The following is a 24,628-nucleotide window of genomic DNA, read 5'->3' as shown; positions in this document are numbered from 1 at the left end:
TCCGATCCATCCCGGAAGAATGGAAGGAAAAGCTCTCCTTCTATTTACCGGATATTTTCCTCAAATCATTGGAGGATGTTGTCAATGTAAGAGTCACCAAGAGTGACAATGGCAACTATGATGGACTCGTGTTTTATTTGACTAGGTCACTCTCAAACATGAAGATAAACCCACCGAATGTGGGTTGTCTTGCTAAGGAAAGGCGTCGGCTTTGGACAAAGGTCTACAATACCAAATTGAGACCCGGCATGCCCCTTCGACCTCATGTGCTTTGAATGACTAGACTCTTCAAATACATGCAGCTTCTCGGAATCTCATTGGATGATGAGATGGTGGGGCATATCTTGCTTGCTTCGCTCCACTCGGGCTATGATGCACTTAGAGTGCATATAGCTGCGGGAAAGGAGACACACTCTTTAATGGAGGTGGTGCAACTACTTAGCCGAGCCACCGCCTATGGAGTGACCGAGAGGCCCTTGAGAGCAAGGAGAAGGGAGTTCAAGAACAAAGCAAAGATGCGGTGCTTCTATTGTGGTGGGCAAGTCCACTACAAGACGGAATGCAAGCTCTTCCGAAAGGAGGAGGAGGAGAGAAATGTGGCATCTGCCTCAGGTATCTTCCTTAACACTTGTATAAAAGCTATTCATAGGTATTGGATACCAAATATGACTCACTTTACGTTGCCTTTTTCAGGAACCAAGTGAGAAGGCTTCACAAGTGGATGTGCAACTACGAGCGGATGACGGAGATGGCCTTTTGGTCGTGCTTGTAGGCACATTTATTTTGTCTATGATTTGTAATTAAACTAATCTTAGTTTCATCATGCTTTTGAACATACTATGATTTATGGTGTTGGACACCAAGTTGTTTTGATCGTAAGAATTTGAAAATAGTTGTTTCAAATGTCTTGTTAATATATGTTCAATGGAAATTGCATGTTTTTACATATGATTAGACAAATGTTGATACCGCTAACAAAACTAAAACAATTCATAGTAGACATGGTTATGTCTACCTTATGTTGAATAAATCTGAATCCTTTGAGAAATTCAAAGAATTTCAAAGTGAAGTTGAGAATCAACTTGGCAAGAAGATAAAAGCGCTCTGATCGGATCGAGGTGGCGAATATTTGAGCCATGAATTCGACGATCACTTGAAAGAAAATGGTATTCTTTCAGAGCTGACACCTCCTGGAACTCCTTAATGGAACGGAGTATCCGAAAGGGGAATCGAACCTTGTTAGACATGGTTCGATCAATGATGGGTCTTAGTGAACATCCTATCTCTTTCTGGGGACATGCGCTACTAACTACGGCACTAACATTGAACTATGCTCCGTCAAAAGCTGTCAAAAAGACTCCATATGAATTATGGACTAAGAAACCTCCAAGGTTGTCTTTTCTTAAGATTTGGGGTTGCAAAGCATATGTCAAGCGATTAATTTCTGACAAGCTTCACCCGAAATCAGACAAGTGTTTCTTTGTGAGCTACCCAAAAGAAACCAAGGGGTTTTACTTCTACAATAAATCCAAGAACAAAGCATGCCGCAAACCTAGCATGCATTGCTAGCTAGGGTCAAGCATGCTAGCACGACTAGTGTTACCGGCCGCAAGCATGCTAGCAGCTAGTGTAAACTAGAGTGCTATTATGCTGGGGCACGCACCCAGCCGCAAGCAATGCAACAGCAGCACACTAACACAACACATGCATCGCAACAACGTGCTGTGTGTGCGTGTGCTATGCGTGCTCACCAGCGTAGCAGCAGCTCGCAACGCATGAGTGGCCTGCTTGATGCACGCATGCGTGTGCTAGCTGGCTAAGCAGCCCAGCCTTGGTGCTAGGCGCCAGCTGGCTACCAGCCAACCATATGTTTAATTATGTGATTGCATGTTTAGTAATTAATGGGCGGGTCTTGGGCGGGTTTCTCTTCCGCGTAGTGTCAGACACTACCAAACCCGACAGTAGGATAAAACTAGTTTAACACAGGATCCCAGAGCGACATAACGGCACATGTCAACAACCCATTGAATGGAATCTTACCATATGTCGCCAGTTAAAGGAGACTGAAAATTCTCTTCTTCTCCCTTGAGGAGTGGAATTTGGAAAGCCGCATGAAGTAACCTCTGGGTGTGAGGTCTTGTACCCAACCTTTAATTGGATTCTAGCTTAAAACCCAATTTTTGTTTGAATGCAATTTAATAAATGCAGTAGGGCAAGGGGAACCTTTGCCAAGGATACACTTGGTTAACTTAGGCTAAATTTCCTTTTGAAAATCTTGCTGAGCACTAGGAGATGAAAGATCAAAGTGAAACGCTAGCCCTATAGAGGTGGTGCCTTTCATAATGCCATCTTTGGTGGTCAAAGATGAAATATGCCAAAGGAAGCCAGATATAAAGTTCTAAGAGTATTTGCTTATCAATTTGCATAATTCATGAGCCTCAATTAATCGAACATTCTTTAACCAAAAGTGGTTTGAGCACTTCCTGCAAAGGAAGAGAAGTCATTTTGTACTTCACAAAGATTAAATGAATGAAGGTTGAGAAGATTGGAAGATCAATGAGTGAATTGGTGATGAGATATTGTAAAGGATGCCTTGAAGGTTTTTATAGCTTTTTCAAGCGTTAGGAGAGTTAGTTAAATTGTGTCGTTTGATTTTGTTCAGACACAAAACGGTAAAAATGGTTTGACAGAGTCTGACAAAAAGAAATTAATTTCAATTGAATTTGAGAACTGTAACCTTAAATGCAGTGTTTTAGGGCTCAATCGAACAATTGGATATTAAGCGATGAGAGCAAGAATTACCAAACAACTCTTCAATGTAGCTTATCAAATAACACTGTTGATAGTTTTTTATAAGGTATAAGTAATTTCCGAAAAATCACGTATCATATAAAGTGATCAGAGCATTTATTTCAACTTATAGTTATAGGATCATTAAATCTCTTTTCACTTAAAATACGCAAGGTGTATCTTCTCTCCATCTCTCAACTAAAATCTTTGTCTGAGAAGCCAACTTCAATATGTTTTCTATGGAAAGTCTAACTGCTATCACCGCCGAGTCTCATCCCAAGGGGGTAACCAAAGTTGATCTAAGCATAGATAAATTATCTATGGAGCTCCCTGGGATAGAGAAGCTTTGCTCAGGAGAAGAGGATAGCCAAAAGATGGAAAAAGTGTTGGCTTTCGAGAAACAGGATAGGATGAAGAAGGAAGCTAAAAAGGCAGAAGATGTTGAACCCCATCGCCAGGCTAGGTAAGGCAATGCATGTTTTAGTTTTAATCCAGATCTGGTTTTATAGGATGAACCAATTAACAAGAAATGGAGCCATAGGCGCCAGAAGGATGAAGGTGAACTTGCGAAGAAAAGGCGACAAAAGAAAGCAAAGAAGTCACCACCAAGAAGCTTGGGCAAGATTATTATAACAAAGCAAGGAAATAATTCTAATCTATCTTCTGATATGTTCGAACCAGCACATAAAAGCCCTAAAAATCCAATCATACTAGGGATTGATCAAGGATAGAGTTTGCTCAGTTTGATTTCTTTTGTCCTAATGAACTAACCTTTGATTAAAGAGTTAAGTACTCAAACATTATGTGTTGCATGTTCTTAGTTGTACTAAAACTAAGTACTTAAGCATGTTTTTTTTATCATGTCTTAAATCATTTATGTTTATTTTCTTTGTTGTTTAAACTTGGATATGTCTGATTAAATATTTATTCAATGCAGTGTATAAATATTTTGGATATTTGATCAGGTGATACAATTGATTCGTTACATTTATACCCACACAAATATATTTTTGATGGTTTATAAATTAAAATATATGGGTGATAATTATAGTTACTTACACGACTTATTACGAAGTGACAGACAACAATATTTGTTGACATTTAATTGAAAAGACACTTCTAAAATCCCAATAAAATTAAATGATCAGTGATTATTTACTTAAAAGTGGAAGTAATTTCTGTGACAGTTTATCTAAAAAATTCATCCCCCTTAATCAAATTTTAGGATAAACGATTTCAAGAATGTGGAAGGTTACGTGGTTTCACCACGATATGTTGAAGTAACAGAGAATTTTAACCGTCAAAGAGTGACATAATAGTGATTATATATGTGTGTAGTAACTTCACTCAAAGTTTCCTTCTTCATTAAGCCAAGTTTATTTCTCTCTCTTGCTTTCTCTCTCTAGAATTTTAATCTGTTAGAGTTTTTCACTTACTCTTCAAAAAAGTTAAAATTCAAATTACCATGGATGATCTTATGCATCCTATTCAGATGCTACACATTGGACCGAATGAAGAGGTCTATGGGGTAGGAAAGTTCTATGTTAACAATGTACTCAATGGGTCGAATGAGTATAAAAATAAATGCCCAAACCACCATTTAGCCATGGACAGACGTGCTAAATGGAAGAGAAATTACAGGAACCGTAAGAGAAATCGCCTCAACATGAGGCTTAAGATGCGATGGGAAGAGAGGCCTTCTATCCTTGAAGACAATGATGGGCCCGCCAGACACAGCGCTTTCCAAGTAGGCGCAAACATCGACCTTATAAGGAATCTCATTCTTTCCCACATAGAAAAAAAGGAAGACAAGGCGAATGCCACCCTAGTATGTAAAGGATAATCTAGGGATATTAGAACGATATTTCCTCCTACATTTGACAGAAAATTAGAGGTGACGACTGTTCCTTTTTCTAAACAATACTATGAGGTCGAAGTGACTAGGGGTACAGAAGGGGAAATACACACCCTAATGTATAAGTATGCGTGTCAGCTGTGATATGAAGTGATTTTCTAGAGTCACAAGATCAATTGGCTCCTTTTATATCCTAGCGATGATGAGTTCAAAGATTATCTTGATGACCTTAGTTTACAACACGATGTAAAGATGATTCAAGACGACCCTGGTTACTAGAGGCGTCTCAATAAGTATATTGTTGTACATATTTAGCCTTAAGTCTTCAATAGAGCATACACAATTCAAAACTTATAAGTTTCGAAATCCTCTCTTTTTGTAATTATTTCATCTCTATAAATATTAAGTAATGTTTAAAGTTATGTGTCCTTTTACATTTATAGAATGAAACATACGCAATTCTTTTTATTTGTATTTAGAAAAGTCATAATTTGGTTGTTTTCAAATGCCATCAACCACCGAAATTGGGGGGGGGGGGCATTTGTTACACCTAAAAATCGGATTTTTGACTTTTTATTGACTTTCTTGACTCTGACAAAATAAAATGGGCCTTAGACTTAGTGAAAAACCTTTGGGCTAAGTTAGCCAAGAAATAAGAGGAATTGAGTTAGTATCATTTAAAATACCAATGGAAGAAAGCCGGTTTAGAGGCAATTGATGTTTTAGTTTTAGAAAAGAGTTGGCGCCAAGAAGCATAACCGCACAACAGTTATGGGTGTTAGCCATAACCGCTCAATTTTGCCAATAAATAAGAAGCGTGAGGATCAAAGGAGGACATTAGCAAACCAATCAAAAAGAAATTCATTTATTTTAAGCTTTCTTCTTAGCTTTTGTAAATTTCCTTGGCTTAGTAGCCAAGTGATAGTTTAGTTTATCCCTTAACATGTATTGTAGATCGTTCGTCTTTTCCAATTGTATAATCATGGAGGTAACCTTTCCTTCAACTTACACAATTGTAGACCTAACTTTATCCTTTAATTAATGGAATTCATTTGTATCTTTTGTCATGTGTTTATCTACTCGTTTCTTTGAGCAATCTAACTTGTTTTACTTTCTTTGAGAAAGCTTCCTTATTGTTTGTGTTATTACGTTAGCAAGGTTATCAATCTTTGAAATCGGTACCTCGAGAGGTAGCCCCCTAATACTCTAGAACAAGATAAAGTATTTAACTTGTTGGCAAAGAACAATATTTGCCTCAACAGGACCAAATCATTGTTGCCTTCGGTTTGTCCCTTTTCGTGGTTGCCTTTAATGATCCATGAATGGTTTACATGTTCCTTAAAAACTTGTTGGCAGCTCCCTACTTTTTTGTCCTTAACATATAATGTTAAATCCAACTTCCTATAATTGTCAAGCATATTCACCTATGCTCCACATAGGTGGTGCACTTCACGCTACGCCTACAATTTAGCAACTCTGCTGGGGAGGATTCTTGGCTACTTATCGATTTGACCGATCGGTATTTAATCGAGATAAGTGGATGAGACTCAAAAGGCTCTTGACATGTATTTTGAAACTTAATCAACATTATCTGATATGCATTATCCGTATTAGGGGGCATCATTGGAATTGTCTGTGGTCCCCAAAATACGTTGATTTTTAGGTAACCTTTTTTGCCACACAAGTGCGTGTTCTACGTATATGGCTAGCCATGGAGATTTAGGCTTTACCGACCTAAAAATGCTCAAAGAAATAAGGGTTGGTCTTAGATGTTAAATCCATCAAGCCAAGGTGTCGGGTTCGATTTCATCACGAACTCGTGGAGCAGTCCGAAAGCATACACCCTCTGAAGGTAGGCTGCCTTGCTTTCGCACCAAAACTCTTACTCGTGGTACCTTTTTCACATCCTTTGACCGACCTTAGTATGAACATAGATCCCTTGGTTAGGTTGTGGAACTTCATTGCATCATGTGTGACTATGTGCTTACTTATGCATTTTGACATGTTTTTACCAACTAACCGTTATATGTTTGTGTTTTATTTATGTGAATGTGATTGTCCTAATTTATTACACTCTAGACTTGGGAGTCCTCTTTTTATTTTTGAGTCACTTCGGATTTTTTATTCCTGTATCCTGCAAAACTGTCAACTTGTTTTAGTCATATCCGGACATAAGTTACATGTCGTGCTAAGTATGGATTTGTAGCCCCGATTTTTATCTTTCATTTGGAGTTAGTTTCGTTTAATTCGAAGTCACATATCAAAAATTATGATCAAAATACAAAAGTCTGTCCATCTGTTAATTTTTATTATTTATTTTAACCTATTTTTTTTAATTCTATCAACCTAATTTTTTATCTTCATTTTCTATCCATTTTACTTTTATCCACCTAATAACCTATCTATTCTAATATCATCATCATCATTTATTTTATTCCTTCTCATTTTCTATCTAGTCTAATTCTATCCTTCTGAAAGGAATGGTGTCCTTCGAAAAAAAAATTATTCCGATAAAGGGTTCGAAATTAATTAGAAAGCTAATTATTCAGTGAGGTCAAGTGATCGGAATGCCTAGCTGGAGGCCGCTTCCAATATGTAATATTAATGATTAATTACTATTACAACTTAATCTAGACTAAACCCTTTGGGTCACACCCAATCTTGTAACCGAACCAAAGAGACGAATTAATCCGAAGGATTAAATGATTCAATAGTGTTTTTACAAACAAACACGTCGGATTCCAAGCTTAGGGCGTCGAAACCGAGAGTTGTAAGTCGAGTCGAATTTAGGAATCAATGAGACGGAAAAATCAGCCAAACAACAAGTCACAACGTATAGCCCTAACCTCGAAATGGCCGAGTCATCCAAGGGCTAGGGCAATATGGCTAGCAAAGGCTGCCAGCATGCGAGGCATGGCCGTAAACCTAGCCGCAACATGCACGTGCTAGCTTGGGGAGTTATGGCATGCTGAGCTAGCTAGCAGCTAGTATCACATGCTAGCACCGCTGGCTAGCTGGCGCAGCAGTCTAGCATCGCTGGCAAGCTCGCTGGGCCTCGCTAACTGCTGCTAGCACCATACACCTAGCATCCAGCAAGCGCGCGTGGCTTGCTGGGCCGAGTGTGCGAGCGACTAGCTGGCAGGCCCAGCCAGGGGGTCAGGCTGCCATCGAGGCAGCCTTGGCGCCCAAGGCAGGCCACGCTAGTTGGTGCGCTGCGATAGGCCGAGTTTGTGGAGGCCAGTTCTTTGAGGTTGCTTGGGGAGCAAGGGGAAGGTGGTCCTCCCCTTGTTGTCCTCACCTAACCCCTTGCTCTCCTTACACCACTTGTCGTTTGGTGGTTGTTTTGGCATTTTAATTTAATTGTAATTAAATCAAATCTTATTTTTAATTTTTACCAATTATCCCACATTGAAAGGTGATGGGAATTCTTGGGGAGACTTCCCTATAAATACCCATCATTGGGTATTAGGAATTTCACTTGAGTTGGTGAACTTTAAGGGAATCTAAAAGCGAGAGAACCTTTGTTCGTAAACTCTAAGTTGTTTTTTATCTAGCCCCGACTAAGCTTCGCGGTAGGAACCGGTTATGGTTCGGTAGCGAGGGTGTGAGCCGTGAAAGGTTCTTACACTTGAAATACTCGAATCTTTCAAGTCTGATCTCAACGGTTAGAGAAGCACGCTACAAGGGTGAGCATTATTTCTCTCTCTTCTCTTATGTTTATGTTTATTTGCTTCCTTTTAATTTTTGTTGTAATTATTAGGCATGCGATCAGGTTATCAGGTTTTATTTCCGCGCGGTGTCGGACACCGCTACACTGAACAGCGGCATAAGAGCCTCTTACATTTAAGTTTTACAATTAAAAATTAATTAAGATGATTTAAAATGGTTTTCTATTTCTGGTTTAGCATCCTAATTAGATTAGGAGCTTGTTTTTAATTAGATTAAAATCGTATTTATGCTAATTTTGGATTACGAACTCCGATTTTGACTCAAAAATAGTTAATTTTGGGTGGAATCGACGTTCTAAATTAGACTTTAGCCACATCGTGGTTGAAAATGGCCTTCCAGAAGCCAAAATCCACCCAGAAAATGGATTTTTGAGGAATTATGTGTTTGATTGTACCATTAATTTTCTGCAATTTTAACCCTCATTAACCATGTTTATGAAGTCATAATTGGTGCTTAATTTGGTTAGCTCTTATTTTCATATAAACTTGCAATTTCACGTTTTTGCAAATTAATTGCTTGGAGTGTCAATGTTTATGGTGAAAATGTATTTTTGAAACCCTTAAAATGTTAAAGATTCAACCTTTAATTGTTTATTTGGTTGGATCTTTACTTTCCAAAATCTATAATGAACAAATTTTTGATTTTAACCATTTTGAGTTGATTAAAATCTTAAAATGTTCATACTTGTGCATGAATAATTATTGTTCTTCATATTGGAAGATTACAATATTCAAATGTGCACAAGTGAGTGTTAGATAAAAAAAAAATCATTAGATGAATGATTATTTATTCAACTATTTTGTCAAATCTCATTATTAAATTATGTTTGTTAAATTAATTGTGAGAATAACCCTCAATTTTTGGTAGCATCTAGTTGAGCCAAAAATAATTTAAAGACTGGTTCTTGAATTAATTTTGGTTTGTTCACTAAAATTGAATATTATTAAGTTGGACTTGTTTTATTTTTAAAAATATTTCTTAAATTATTCTAAAATAAATTTAGAATTAATTTTAAAGTCATACACAAAAAAAAATTTGAAAAAAATAAAAAAAAAGGAATAAAATTTTGAGGCATAAGCACGTGAAACGAGGCACCAAACCTGGAGCACCACCCTTAGCTAGCATGGCTACGCACGCATGTTGCTGCCGAGGAAGTGCAGCGTGCAGGTGAGTGTGTGTGTGCGCGATGTATATGAGTAGCTGGTGCGGTGATGTAGTCAGATGCGCGTGGATGCGGCAGCCAGCCTGCAAGTGCTACTGGGCAGCGAACCTTACAAGCACTAACAAGCCTGCCACACACTGCCAGCACCAGCAGCATGCGAGCATGCGTAATCTATTACCTCAGTGTTGTCTTGAATCAAGACATCCTAGTCATGGATGAAGATAAGCCAGCGACATACAAACAAGTTATGACGAGCCTCGACTCTGCAAAATGGCATGAATTCATGAAATCCGAGATGGACTCCATGTTTGAAAATCAAGTCTAGGACTTGGTTGATTTGCCCAAAGGTTACACACCTATCGGTTGCAAATGGATTTTCAAGTTGAAAACCGACAATGATGGAAATGTGTATGCATACAAAGCTAGATTGGTGGAAAAAGGTTAAAGGAAAATCCACGACGTTAATTATGATGAAACCTTTTCGCCAGTTGCCATGCTTAAGTCTGTCCGGATTATCCTAGCAATTGCCGCATATTATGATTATGAGATATAGCAAATGAATGTCAAAATCGCCTTCCTTAATGGGATTTTGGAAGAAAGTGTGTACATGACACAGCCGGAAGGTTTTGTAGATCCAAACAATGCTAGGAAGGTATGCAAGCTTAAGAAGTCCATTTATGGAGTAAAGCAGACAAGCAGAAGTTGGAATCTGCGATTTGATGAAGCCATTAGTAAGTTTGGTTTTATCAAGAATCTAGATGAGTCTTGTGTTTACAAGAAGGTCAGTGGGAGTGACATCGCATTCCTTGTCTTATATGTCAATGACATATTGTTCATTGGAAACAACATTTCCAATGTTGGAGTCTGTAGAAGCTTTGCTTGGAAAGTGTTTTTCAATGAAGGACTTGGGAGAGGCACAGTACATATTGGGCATCAAGATCTATAGGGATAGATCTAAAAGGATAATTGGATTGAGCCAAAGTACTTATATCGAGAAGGTACTAGCATGATTCAATAAGGAGGAAGCCAAAAGAGGCCACTAACCCATGTCACAAAGCATAACTCTCAACAAGAAACAGTGTTCGAAGACATATGAGCGAGAAGGATGAGTCTGATTCCCCATGCTTTGCTTATTGGATCGATCATGTATGCCATGATATGTACTTGGCCGGATGTATCGTATGCCTTGAGTGCAACGAATCAATACAATGAGACCTAGGAGAGGCGCATTGGACGGCGGCCAAGAATATCCTAAAATACCTGAAAAGGAACAAGGATAAATTTCTGGTTCATGGTGGGAGTAAGGATTTGGTTGTTGAAGGTTATACCAATGCAAACTTCCAGACTTACAAAGACGACTTCAAATCACAATCAGGATACGTGTTATGTCTTAATAGAGGAGCTTTCAGTTGGAAGAGAGCTAAGCAAAGCACGACTGCAGATTCTACAACTGAAACCGAATACTTGGCAGCTTCAGAAGCAGCTAAGGAGGCAATTTGGATTCGTAAGTTCGTTGGTGAACTTGGTTTTGTCCCCTTAATAACGGGACCAATAGACCTCTATTGTGATAATAGTGGGGTTATTACTCAGGCTAAAGAGCCAAGGGAGCATCAGAAAGTCAAACATGTCATGAGGTGATTTCACATGATAAGGGAATGGAAGTCCGATGGTGAAATCAAAATTTGCAAGATTGGAACGGACGACAATATAACCGATCCACTCCCTAAACCTTTGCCTCAAGTAAAACACAACAAGCACGTTGAGGCAATGGGAATCAGTCATATTGGTGATTGGCTTTGATTTTCCTATTTGTGTATTTTAAATAAGTTGTGGTGATCTTAATGTAAAACACTAAGTTAAACCATTCATTTATGGAGTAATTTAATTTTTCTGTAAATTATTATTCCATTTCTATTTTATTGTGGTTTAGAATTAAATAATGAGTCCATTCGATTTGAGAATATTTCAAAATAGGGTATCAAGTCCATGTCTTGAATAAAGAAACACTCTATTAGGTGAACATTCCATATCATATAGAAATTATCCCTAATCAAGGTCATTTGAAAGTTGGACGACTAATGATCGCATGAGATTAGTGTGTAGTATGATTTATAGCACTGTTTCTTGTTCTATAAGGAAAAAATTGTCATAAATCATTTGCACAAGTATGAGTATAGAACTATACCGGATCGACCTATGAGAGTACTTTAAGAGATCTAAAATCGTCATATGTACATTACTGATTATGGCTATCGGAACCTCTTTCCTTGACCATGAGTATTGTTAGTTCTCTTGTTTGAGTAATAGTTCGCTTTGATGTTGTCAAACGTCTGCCATACAAGAGGATTATAAAGGCAACAGTTTGGCAGCAAGGGCCTCTTAGTAACGGAAGCTGACAATGCAAGACTGGGAATGTCTCCCTATTAAAAGTAGGAAACATGTCTTTGTTGTTTACAAGGCCTCTCGAAAAGCGAGACTGTGAAAATGCATGGTCGTGCTCAAATGAATTTTAGAAATCATCTACTTATTGACAGTCGAACTCGGAAATCTAGAAACACTTCAGGACGTAATAAGGATGATAAAAAATCTTACCTTACAGTTCACGAAGAGATATTAAGTGACAGAAGAAATAGGCTATAAACCAACATCACACTTGTCCGGAACAAGTGTATTATTCCGATAGAGGGTTTGGAATTTATTAGAAAGCTAAATATTTAGTGAGGTTAAGTGATCGGAATGCCGAGCTGGAGGCCGCTTCTGATCAGTAATATTAATGAATAATAATATTACAGCTTAATCCTGACTGACTCTTCGGGTCATACCCAATCGTGTAACCGAACCGAAGCGACGATTTAATCCGAAGAATTATACGAGTCAATAGAGTTTTTACGAACAAAGACCTTAGATTTTGAGTACAGAGTGTCGAAACCAAGCGTCGTAAGTCGATTCGAATTTAAGAATCGACGAGATGGAAAAATCAGCCAAATAATAAGTCACAACATATTGCCCTAGCCTCGAAATGGCTGAGCCATCCGAGGGCTAAGGCAATATAGCTAGCAAAGGCTGCCAGCATGCGAGGCATGGCCGCAAGCCTAGTCTCAACATGCGCGTGCTAGCTTGAGGAGTTGCGGCATGCCGAGCTAGCTAGCAGCTAATATCGCATGCTAGCCTGGTTAGCTGGCGTAGTAGGCCAGCATCGCTGGCGCACGAAGCGTGCTAGCATGCTAGCAAGCTAGCAGCGCTAGCATGGCCAGTAGCTACCAAGCTTGATTTGCCTCGCTAGCTGCTGCTAGCAGAACACGCCCAGCAGCCCGCAAGCGTGCATGGCTTGCTAGGCCCAGCGTACGAGCGACCAGGTGGCAGGCTCAGTCAAGAGCCAGGCCGCTAGTGGGGTAGCCTTGGCGCCCAAGGAAAGCCACGCCAGTTGGTGCTCTACGATAGGCCGAGTGTGTGGAGGCCGGTTCTTTTGGGTTGCTTGGGGAGCAAGGAGAAGGTTATCTCCCCTTGTGTTCCTCACCTAACCCCTTTCTCTCCTTGCACCACTTGTCGTTTGGTGATTGTTTTGGCATTTTAATTTACTAAATTAAATTAAATCTTGTTTTTCCTTTTTACCAACTATCCCACATTGAAATATTATGGGAATTCTTGGGGAGACTACCCTATAAATACCCATCATTGGGTATCGGGAATTTCACTTGAGTTGGTGAACTTTAAGGGATCTTCAAAAGCGAGAAAACCTTTGTTCGTAAACTCTAAGTTGATTTTGGTCTAGCTCCGTCTAAGCTTCGGGGTAGGGACCGGTTACGGGTCGTAGCGAGGGTGTGAGCCGTTGAAGGTTCTTGCACTTGCAGAACTTGAAGCTTTCAACTCCGAGCACAATGGTTGAGCGAAGCATTCTTCAAGGGTGAGCATTTTTTCTCTTTCTTCTCTCTCTTCTCTTATGTTTATGTTTATTTGCACGATTTTATTTTATGTTGTAATTATTATCATGCGATCCGGTTATTGCGTTTTGTTTTCGCACAATGTCGGACACTGCAAAATCCAGCAACGGTATAAGAGTCTCTTGCATTAGATTTTTACAATTACAATTTAAGAAAGGTGATTTAAGATGGATTTCAATTTCTGGTTTAGCATCCTAATAAGATTAGGAGCTCATTTTTAATTAGATTAAAGTCATAATTATGCTAATTTTAAATTACAAACTCCGATTTTGACTCAAAAATAGTGAATTTTAGGTGGAATCGACGTTCTAAATCAAACTTTAGCTACATCGTGGTTGAAAATGGCCTTCCAGAAGCCAAAATTCACCCAGAAAGTGGTTTTTCGAGGGGTTTTTCATTTTTGACAAAAAAATTTATATCTTCAAACCTTGATTAATAATGGCATGCAATTGTTGGATTATGTATTTGATTATACCATTAATCTTCTGCAATTTTAACCCCCATTAAGCATGTTTATGAATTCATAACTGGTGCTTAATTTGGTTAGCTCTTATTTTCACAAAAACTTTCAATTTCACATTTTTGCAAATTAATTGCTTGGAGTGTGAATGTTTTTGGTGAAAATGTATTTTTGAAGCCCCTAAAATGTTAAAGAATCAATCTTTAATTGTTTATTTGGTTGGATCTTAATTTCTAAAATCCATAAAGAACAAATTTTTGGTTTTAATCATTTTGAGTTGATTTAAATCTTAAAATGTTCATACATGTGCTTGATTAATTATTGTTCGTCATATTGGAAGATTACAATATTCAAATGTGCGCAAGTGAGTATTGGTTAAAAAAATTTCATTAGATGAATGATTATTTATTCAACTATTTTGTCAAATCTCATTATTAATTTATGTTGGTTAAATTAATTGTGAGAATAACCCTCAATTTTTTGTAGCATCAAGTTGAGCCAAAAATAATTTAAAGAATCGTTCTTGAATTAATTTTGGTTTGTGCACTATAATTGAATATAACTAAGTTGGACTTGTTTTATTTTTAATATTTGTTAAATTAGTTCTAAAATAAATTTAGAATTAATTTTAAAGTCATAGATAAACAAAAAAATAAAAAACCGAATAAAATTTCGAGGCAGAAGCACGTGAAACGAGGCACCAAGCCTCGAGCACTTCCCTTGGCTAGCAAGACTACGCAAGCATGTTGCTGCCGAGGGAGTGCAGCGTGTAGGTGCGTGTGTGTGTGCGCGACATATGCGAGTAGCTGGTGCGGTGATGCGGTCAGATGCGCATGGATGCAGCAGCCAACCCGCAAGTGCTACTAGGCTACACCTTAAAAGCACTAGCAGGCCAGCCACACACTGCCAGCGCTAGTAGCATGCTGCGAAGCTGCTGGTGCTAGCAGGTGTGCCATGCACTGCTAGCTGGGCATGCCACCCGCATGCAGCCTTGACCTTTGTGCCTAGCAAGCCTAACCCCATGGCTTGGATGCTAGGCACTCGACCATTAAGGGGCTATTGATTTTGCGTTTTGCGGTTTTTTGTTTTAATTAAAACGAGGCTAGGCCTCGATTTTTCCCAGCATTTCCAAAATAATTTGGCAAAATTTTCGGTTAACCGGCTTAATTAATTTTAATTTGATTAATTTTAATTAAGTTGGATGTGGAATTTAGTGGTAGCTTCATTAATCGTTTGAGCTTTTATTATTGCCTTAGTTCACATAATCGGATAACAACTTTGACTAGTTTTAATTAGGCACGTTAATTGGATTAACCACCTAAGTTAGTAACTAGTTTTGGGCTCGTTTTGAATTATTGGTAAAATGCATGGGCCATTCACGTTAGTGAATGGAAGAATGGAATAGATATTCTAATGCAGGTTTTACAAAATGGCAACTAGTGGGGCCCGACTAGGATAGTAAATACGGACTGCGTTCCGTTTTGTATTTTTGTAAATCTAAATACGGATTGTGTGCCATTAAGTATTTTTTTAATTGGTGGTGATGTCTCGAAGACGGCGTTTCTAAGAAAACGAAGCCAAGAAAGATGCAACGAAGGCCCTTGAAGATTTGAAGACTCAAGTTTCAAGGGGTCATGCTAGTTGCCAAATTCATCTTTATTTATGCTTTATATATATTTATGGTTATGCTTATATATAATTGCGATGTTACATGCATGTTTAGGATTTTTAATGTTGAATGATTAGTTTAGTTCACTTAAATCAACCAACATAGAAACCCTAAGTCCTAAAGAATATTGAGTTAAATCTGCCATTCCAAAATGACATTTACGGAACTAATGAGAATAGTATTGGGCTATGCCAAAGCAAGGCATTACTACTTTTCTAGGGAGGTAAGGTATGTTGGTGCGCTTGCCAAAGCAAGGCATCAGATACACGTTAGTTTTGGTTAATCTCAACGATATCACTACTTCCCGATATCTAATGCTTTGACGTATTTAAGTGAACTAAACTAATCATTCAACGCTTCCGACATCAACCAACACTTACCGAACTAATGCGCGTAGTGATGGGCTACGCCAAAGTGAGACATCACTACTTCCCTAGGAACGTAAGGCATACTAGGTATACAAGTTGGTCTTGGTTAAGCTCAACGATATCTGTAAGGAGTCCTTAGATGTCGTGGTAATGGAGATAAACGTCAAGAAAGCATTAGATGTGAAAGTTTATCGAACCAAGAATGGCTTAATGCTATTAGCAATTGGATTTCTTACCCTAAAATATTAAGTGCTAAGACAATCCAAAGCATGCTTAATCACTTATTGATTTATAGGGTCTTGGAATCGTTTTATTCTCACTTAAAAGAGACAATTTTAAATGTGTGGATAAAACGCTTAATAAGATTGAAAATTTGCATGTATGCTTTTTAATTTAATGAATGGTTTTTCATTGCAAATTCTTTCAATTGTAGAAACATGTCTGCAACTAATACCAACAACAACAAGTTTTCACTCTATTCTATTCTCGATAAAGAGAAGTTGAATGGGACAAACTTCCTTGATTGGCAAAGGAACAAAGCGGTTTAAGACCCATAGGCTGATCCTTGAGAGGATGCTCAAGAAAGGAGAGTCGGTCAGCCCATATGTATTGAAAATGATCGGATTATTTGAGAACATGGAAAGGCTTGATGCTGGGTACTCGAATGAGATGGCAATTAACATTATTCTCCATTCGCTGCAAAAAGGCTATGATCAGTTCAAGATGAACTATAATATGCACAGCATGGAGAAAACCCTCACCGAGCTTCATGGAATGTTGAAGCAAGCTGAGTAAACGCTCAAGGATGAGGGGAAGCATGATATGCTTATGGTCAATAAGGGCAAGCCATTCAAGCGCTCAGGCAAGAAAAAAGGCTTCAAGGGGAAGGGTAAGAAGACCTTTTCGCCTAAGTCAAAAGCTACCAAGGGCAACAAGGATAAGAAGGCAGTCTATTCTCAATCGGATATCGAATGTTTCTACTGTAAGAATATGGGACATTGGAAACGGGATTGCCTGAAATTAAAGGAGGATAAGAAGAACGGCACTGTTTCTTCTAGATCAAGTATATATGTTATAGACCTTAACTTTACTAGCAAAGCTTCATAGGTATTAGTTACCGGATGTGGCTCACACCTTTGTTCCAATGCTCAGGTACTAAGGAAAAGTAGAAGGCTAGTAAAGGGAGAAGTGGAACTCCACGTCGACAGTGGAGCAAGGATTGCGGCCATATTCATTAGGACAGTTAGTTTGTCTTAGCCCTCTGGGCTTGTTTTAGAACTTGAAAATTGTTATCATGTTCCAACATAACCAAAAACATTATCAAACAAGCTATGACGAGCCCCGACTCTGCAAAATGGCAAGAAGCCAGGACATCCGAGATGGACTCCATGTTTGAAAATAAAGTCTAGGACTTGGTTGATTTGCCCGAAGGTTACACACCTATCGGTTGCAAATGGATTTTCAAGTTGAAAACCGATAAAGATGGAAATGTATATGTATACAAAGCTAAATTGGTGGAAAAAGGTTACAGGAAAATTCACGGCATTGATTATAATGAAAAATTTTCTCCAGTCGCTATGCTTAAATCCGTCCGGATTATCCTAGCAATTGCAGCATATTATTATTATGACATTTGGCAAATGGACTTCAAAACCACCTTCGTTAATGGGATTTTGGAAGAAACTGTGTACATGACACAGCCGGAAGGTTTTGTAGATCCAAACAATGCTAGGAAGGTATGCAAGCTTAAGAAGTCCATTTATGGACTAAAGCAGGCAAGCAGAAGTTGGAATCTGCGATTCGATGAAGCCATTAGTGAGTTTTGGTTTTATCAAGAATCCAGTTGTGTCTTGTGTTTAAAAGAAGGTCATTGGGAGTGACATCGCATTCCTTGTCTTATATGTCAATGACATATTGTTCATTGGAAACAACATTTCCGATGTTGGAGTCTGTAGAAGCTTCGCTTGGAAAGTGTTTTTCAATGAAGGACTTGGGAGAGGCACAGTACATATTGGTCATCAAGATCTATAGGGATAGATCTAAAAGGATAATTGGATTGAGCCAAAGTACTTATATCGAGAAGGTACTAGCACGATTCAATAAGGAGGAAGCCAAAAGAGGCCACCAACCCATATCACAAAGCATAACTCTCAGCAAGAAACAGTGTTCAAAGGCATATGAGCGAGAGGGATGAGTCCGATTCCCCATGCTTCGCTTATTGGATCGATCATGTATGCCATGATATGTACTTGACAGGATGTATCGTATGCCTTGAGTGCTACGAATCAATACAACGAGACCTAGGAGAGGCGCATTGGTTGTTGAAGGTTATACCGACGCAAGCTTCTAGACTGACAGAGATGAATTCAAATTACTATCAGGATACGTGTTTTGTCTTAATGGAGGAGCGTTCAGTTGGAAGAGTGCTAAGCAAAGCACGACTCCCGATTCTACAACTGAAGCCGAATACTTGGCAGCTTCAGAAGCAGCTAAGGAGGCAGTTTGGATTTGTAAGTTCGTTGGTGAACTTGGTTTTGTCTCCTCAATAAAAGGACCAATAGACTCTATTGTGATAATAGTGGGGCTATTGCTAAGGCCAAATAGCCAAGGAAGCATAAGGAATTCAAACATGTCATGAGGCGATTTCACATGATAAGGGAATGGAAGTCTGTTGGTGAAATTAGAATTTGCAGGATTGGAACAGACGACAATGTAGCCGATCCACTCGCTAAACCTTTGTCTCAAGTGAAACACAACAAGCACATTGAGGCAATGGGAATCAATCATATTGGAGATTGGCTTTAATTTCCCTATTTGTGTGTTTTTAATTAAGTTGTGGAGATCTTAATGTAAAACACTAAGTTAAACCATTCATTTATGGAGTAATTTAAATTTTCATTAAATTATTATTCCATTTCTATTTAATAGTGGTTTAGAATTAAATAATGAGTCCATTCGATTTGAGAATATTCAAAATAAGGTATCAGGCGATGTCTTGGATAAAGAAACACCTATTAAGTGAACATTAAATATCATATCGAAATTATCCCTAATCGAGTCATTTGAAATTTGGACGACTAATGACCGTATAAGATTAGTGTGTAGTAAGATTTATAGCACTGTTTCTTGTGCTACAAGGACAAAATTGTAATAAATCATTTGCACAGGTATGAGTTTAGAACTATACTGGATCGACCTATGAGAATAATTTAAGAGATCTAAAATCGTCATAAGTATATTACTCATTATGGCTATCAGAACCTCTTTCCTCGACCATGAGCATTGTTAGTTCTCTTGTTTGAGTACTAGTCCGCTTTGATGTTGTCAAACGTCTGTCGTACAAGGGGATTATAAAGGCAATAGTTGGGCGGGTAGGGTCTCTTAGTAAAGGAAGCTGACAATGCAAAACTAGGAATGTCTCTCTATTAATTGTAGGGAACATGTCTTTGTTGTTTAGAGGGGCCTCTCGAAAAGCGAGAATGTGAAAATGCATGGTCGTGCTCAGATGAATTTTAGAAACCATCTGCTTATTGACAGTCGAACTCGGAAATCTAGAAACACTTCTTGACGTAATAAGGATTGCAAAAAATTTTACCTTATAGTTCACGAAGAGACACTAACTGGCATAGGAAACAGGCTATACACATACAGCACACTTGTCCGAAACAACTGTATTATTCCGATAAAAGGTTCAAAATTAATTAGAAAGCTAATTATTTAGTGAGATCAAGTGATCGAAATGCCTAGCTGGAGGCCGCAAATGATCAGTTATATTAAGGAATAATTAATATTACAGCTTAATCTTGACTGAACCCTTTGGGTCACGCCCAATCGTGTTACCGAACTAAAAGAACGAATTAATCCAAAGGATTAAACAAGTCAATAGAGTTTTTATGAACAAAGACGTCAGCTTCCGAGCTCAGAGCGTCAAAATCGAGCGTCGTAAGTCGATTCGAATTTATCAATCGACGAGACAGAAAAATAAGCCAAACAACAAGTCACAACATATAGCCCTAGCCTCGGAATGACCGAGCCATCCGAGGGCTAAGATAATATGGCTAGCAAAGGCTGCTAGCATGCGAGGCATGGTCGCAAGCCCAGCCGCAGCATACGCATGCTAGCTTGGGGAGTTGCGGCAATCCGAGCTAACTAGCAGCTAGTATCGTATGCTAGCAGCGCTGGTTAGGCGACGCGCGAAGCGTGTTAAGATTCTAGCAAGCTAACAGCGCGAGCAAGGCCAACAGCTAGCAAGCTCGCTTTGCCTCGCTAGCTACTGCTAGCAGCATACACCTAGCAGCCCGCAAGCGCGCGTGGCTTGCTTGACCTAGCGTGCGAGCGACTAGTTGGAAGGCCCACCCAAGGGGCCAAGCCTCTAGCGAGGCACCCTTAGTGCCCAAGGTAGGCCACGCTAGTTGGTGCACTGCGATAGGCCGAGTGTGTGGAGGCTGGTTCTTTGGGGTTGCTTAGGGAGCAAGGGGAAGGCTATCCTTCCCTTGTGGTCCTCACCTAACCCCTTGCTCTCCTTGTGCCACTTGTCTTTTGGTGATTGTTTTGGTATTTTAATTTAATTTGGAATTAAATTAAATCTTATTTTTGCGTTTTACCAACTATCCCACATTGAAAGATTATGGGAATTCTTGGGGAAACTTCCCTATAAATACCCATTATTGGGTATTGGGAATTTCACTTGAGTTGGTGAACTTTAAGGGATCTCCAAAAGCGAGAAAACCTTTGTTCGTAAACATTAAGTTGTTTTTGGTCTAGCCCCAACTTAGCTTCGGGGTAGGGACCGGTTACGGTCCGGTAGCGAGGGTGTAAGCCGTTGGAGGTTCTCGCACTTGCGGAACTTGAAGCTTTCAGGTCCGAGCTCAACGGTTGAGCGAAGCACGCTACAAGGGTGAGCATTCTTTTTCTCTCTTCTTTTATGTTTATGTTCATTTGCACGCTTTTATTTATGTTGTAATTATTATGCATGCGATCCGGTTATCGGGTTTTGTTTCCGCGCAGTGTCGAACACCGCAAAACCCAACAGCTTCTCATTTTCCATTTATTCTGAGTATATCCTCCTCATTTCTCATCCATTCTTATTTTTTCATCCTTGTCATTTCCGATCCATTTTAATCTTACTCTTTCGTAACTAGGTCAAATCATGAGTCAAAGTCAAATCTTTGAGTTGAGCTTTGTAGTCATAAGCCCAATAAGTCAAGCTCATTTATAAATAAGTGTCTTGTTTAGTCAAAGTCCATTCCACTCTCACTTTAGTCCATTTTTTAGTCTTGTGTGTCATTTGGTCTTTATGTATGTCCGTACATATGTGGCGTCTAGATCGACAGTCATATCACGAGTCTAAATAATTCACTTAATCACTCACGAGTCGAGTCATCGTCCACTCACTTTTGTTTGAGTCAAGTCATTGCACACACTTTCGATTGAGTCGAGTCATGCACATTGTCTTTTATGTCCGTACTAGGATCATGCATGGTTGTCATTCCGTCATCTAAAGAAGAAGTGGAGTGTATCTTCTCTTATAGTGATTATTTCAAAACATTTCTTTTCAATCTTTCTTTGAGTCGAGTATTGAGTCGTTGTTGAGTAAGTTGACACATTTCTACAATACTTGGTCAAGAAGCAAGGTAACATTGGTTCGAAGAGGTTTTCCACCACCACATGAGGCAAGCTTAAGCTTCATGATTTCATGTCTTTTTCTTTATTTTGTTTTTAATAATCCCTTTCCCCCTAATGATTCTAGCATATGTCCCCTTTGGTTCTTTCACTATGTGTCTCTTTTACACTCGATGTTTTCTTTTATCCTCCTTCATTCCATAAAATGAGCATTTAGTTCTTTGCATATGATCATTTCATTCTAGCATTTAATTTCATTGCTAAAAAAATATAATAAAATAAAGAAAAAAAAAACCATAGTCAAACTAAGCACAAGGTATGTTGAACCTTAAGTAGTTTTGATGATGAAGGAAAGGCAAACTTCAACTAATGCAATTTCTCTAATTAAGTATTAAACTAGAACAGGTGAAGTTCACTCAGGAAGTGGAAGAGTAACTTATCTATGGAGATCCAAGGAGAAATAAAGGAAAGATAAAGAAAATTGAACAAAAGTTCTCATTGTAATTAGAAGTCATCCCTAGCAGGAACACAGAGAGAAGTTCCCTAACAAGAGCTGGACAACAAGCTAAGAAGACTAGCTTGGACTGCATTGAAGACAGTAAGTTCCAGAAGAATTTGGTCTGCATGTTCAAGCAAGTAGCTGGAGAGGTGAAGACAACAGGAACTCAATCCTGGTCTACAAAGAGCCTACGTATTCATAAAATGCGAAGCTTGAGGAGGCAATTCAGTAATTAACTTAGAAGACTTTTAATATGGTTTTTGTAAGTTTATTTTTATTGGGATAGCTGTAAATATGATTTAGTTAATTGCCCATGAGATCTATTAGAAACATGACAAAGCTTGGCAAGCTAGTAAAAATGAAAAGTTTAAAAAAGATAAGTTTTAATTTGTGGAAAAGATCTTTGAGAGATTTCATCTTATAAAATCTGATTTGCAAAATAATAATCTTTTTCTAAATTTTATCTTTGTTTGATTTTCCAAAAGATTTTATAAAATGATCCATTTTACGTTGGGTTTTATAAACCGACAGTTTTGATATTTTATCTTTTTGAAATCCCTACTTTACATACAAGTGTTTCTTGTATATAAAGGAGTGATCATAATTGATACAACTTGAGAATTTATGCGTGGAAATCATAATTGAGCCTAAGAGTAAGTTTTTCAAGTGTATAGCTTTGTCATTTTAGTTTCGGGTTTTATGTGTAGCATTTTAATCTCATATTTGAGTTAAGCGCTTGTATTGTTTTGGGATTTGGGTGAGTGTTTGATCACTGCATACAATTTTTAGGCTTCTAGTGTGAAGCCGAGTTGAGAGAACACTAGGAGTGCCGAGTAAACTTAGGTCAAGGACTTAAGGTTGGTAGAATAGGCTTCTACTGTGTAGCAAGTTCAGTTGGAACTTGTGAGTAAAGGTTTGTGCTTAATATGTTGTAACTAGGAGTGTTGCCCTATTATAATGGATTGGTTTGGTTCAAAATCCCTTGGAGGGTCGAGTTTTTACTTCCATTTGGGCCCTAGAAGGTTTCCTCGTAAAATTCCTGTGTGCATTGCAAGTTCCTAATTTAATCTATTTTATCATTCCGCAAAAAGTAGTCATTAGAAACTCACTAAAATTCACCCCTCTCTTGTAGAAGTTCGCCTCAACTAACAATTGGTATCAGAGCAGGTTCTCACGTATAACAAGTAACTTTGTTGAGTAAGTTCCTGATGAGAAATGAATTATCGAGAGAAGCTGGAAGAAGGGTATTCCACCCAACGTCCACCTATGTTCAACGACAAGTTTTATACCTACTGGAACAATAGGATGGAGATCTTCATCAAGGCTGAAAATTATCAGGTTTGGCGTGTAATCGAATCTAGTGATTTTGAGGTAACCAAAACTAATAAGAAAAACGAGGTAGTTCCTAAACCTTTATCTGATTTTGATAAGGAAGATTTTCAAAAATATGAATTTAATGCTTTGGCTATAAAATTGTTGCACTGTGGACTTGGACCCCATGAGCATAATAGAATCATGGGATGCAAGTCTACAAAGAAAATATGGGATCTACTTGAAGTTACTCATGAAGGTACAAACAAGGTAAAACGTTCTAAGATTGATTTATTAATGTCTATATATGAAATATTTGAAATTCTACCTAAGGAAACAATTAAGGAAATGTTTGCTAGATATAATGATATAATCAATGAGTTAGGTTCCCTTGGAAGACACATTCCTATAGATGCATAGGCTAGAAAGGTGTTGAGAAGTCTTCCTCGAGATGAACGATGGAGATCCAAGGTGAGGGCATTACAAGAAACCAAGGACTTCACTAAGTTCAACATGGAACAGTTGGCTGGATCTTTGATGACTCATGAACTTCACTTAGGAACTACTGCGAAAAGTTCCAAAAACAAAAGTCTAGCTTTGAAGGCGCAAGACAGTGATAACTCGGAAGTTGATGAAGATGAGATGGTCATGCTGGTGAGAAGATTAAAAAAGATGCTTGGAAACAAAAAGTATGATAGGAACAAAAAATTCTCAAGTTCCAAAGATACTACCTGTTTTAAGTGTGGTTCAAAAGAACATTTTATTGGAGACTGTCCACTTAAGGAAAATGATAGAGCAAGATTCAAAGGCAAGGATCAAGGAAAGGAAACAAAGACTTAAAAGCCATCCTTCTCTAAGACAAATGTAAGAAAAGCTATGATAGTTGCCTGGGGTGACTTAGAATCTGAAGAATAAGAAGAGCAACCTTTAAAAGAAACTGCACACATATGTTTGATGGCCAAGACTGATGAAAAGGCCAAACTAAAGGAACTAGAGGATGAGCTATGGTTTGATTATAGGCAATTAAAACATTTCTCTAAAGAAGACTTAATGCATACTGTAATTGAAATTCAAGATGAATTAAAGGATTTGCATGTGGCTAAAGCGCAAAGTGACAAAGTTCTTAAAACTCACATAGAACATAGTGAACAGGTAGATAACATGAGATCTGATATTCAACATAGATTCTTTAATTTGTTTGATGATAATGTTCAATTAAAAG

Source organism: Chenopodium quinoa, unplaced genomic scaffold (assembly GCF_001683475.1).
Source record: "Chenopodium quinoa cultivar QQ74 unplaced genomic scaffold, ASM168347v1, whole genome shotgun sequence".
NCBI classification, from domain to species: domain Eukaryota; kingdom Viridiplantae; phylum Streptophyta; class Magnoliopsida; order Caryophyllales; family Amaranthaceae; genus Chenopodium; species Chenopodium quinoa.
Note: the sequence above shows the minus strand (reverse complement) of the source record.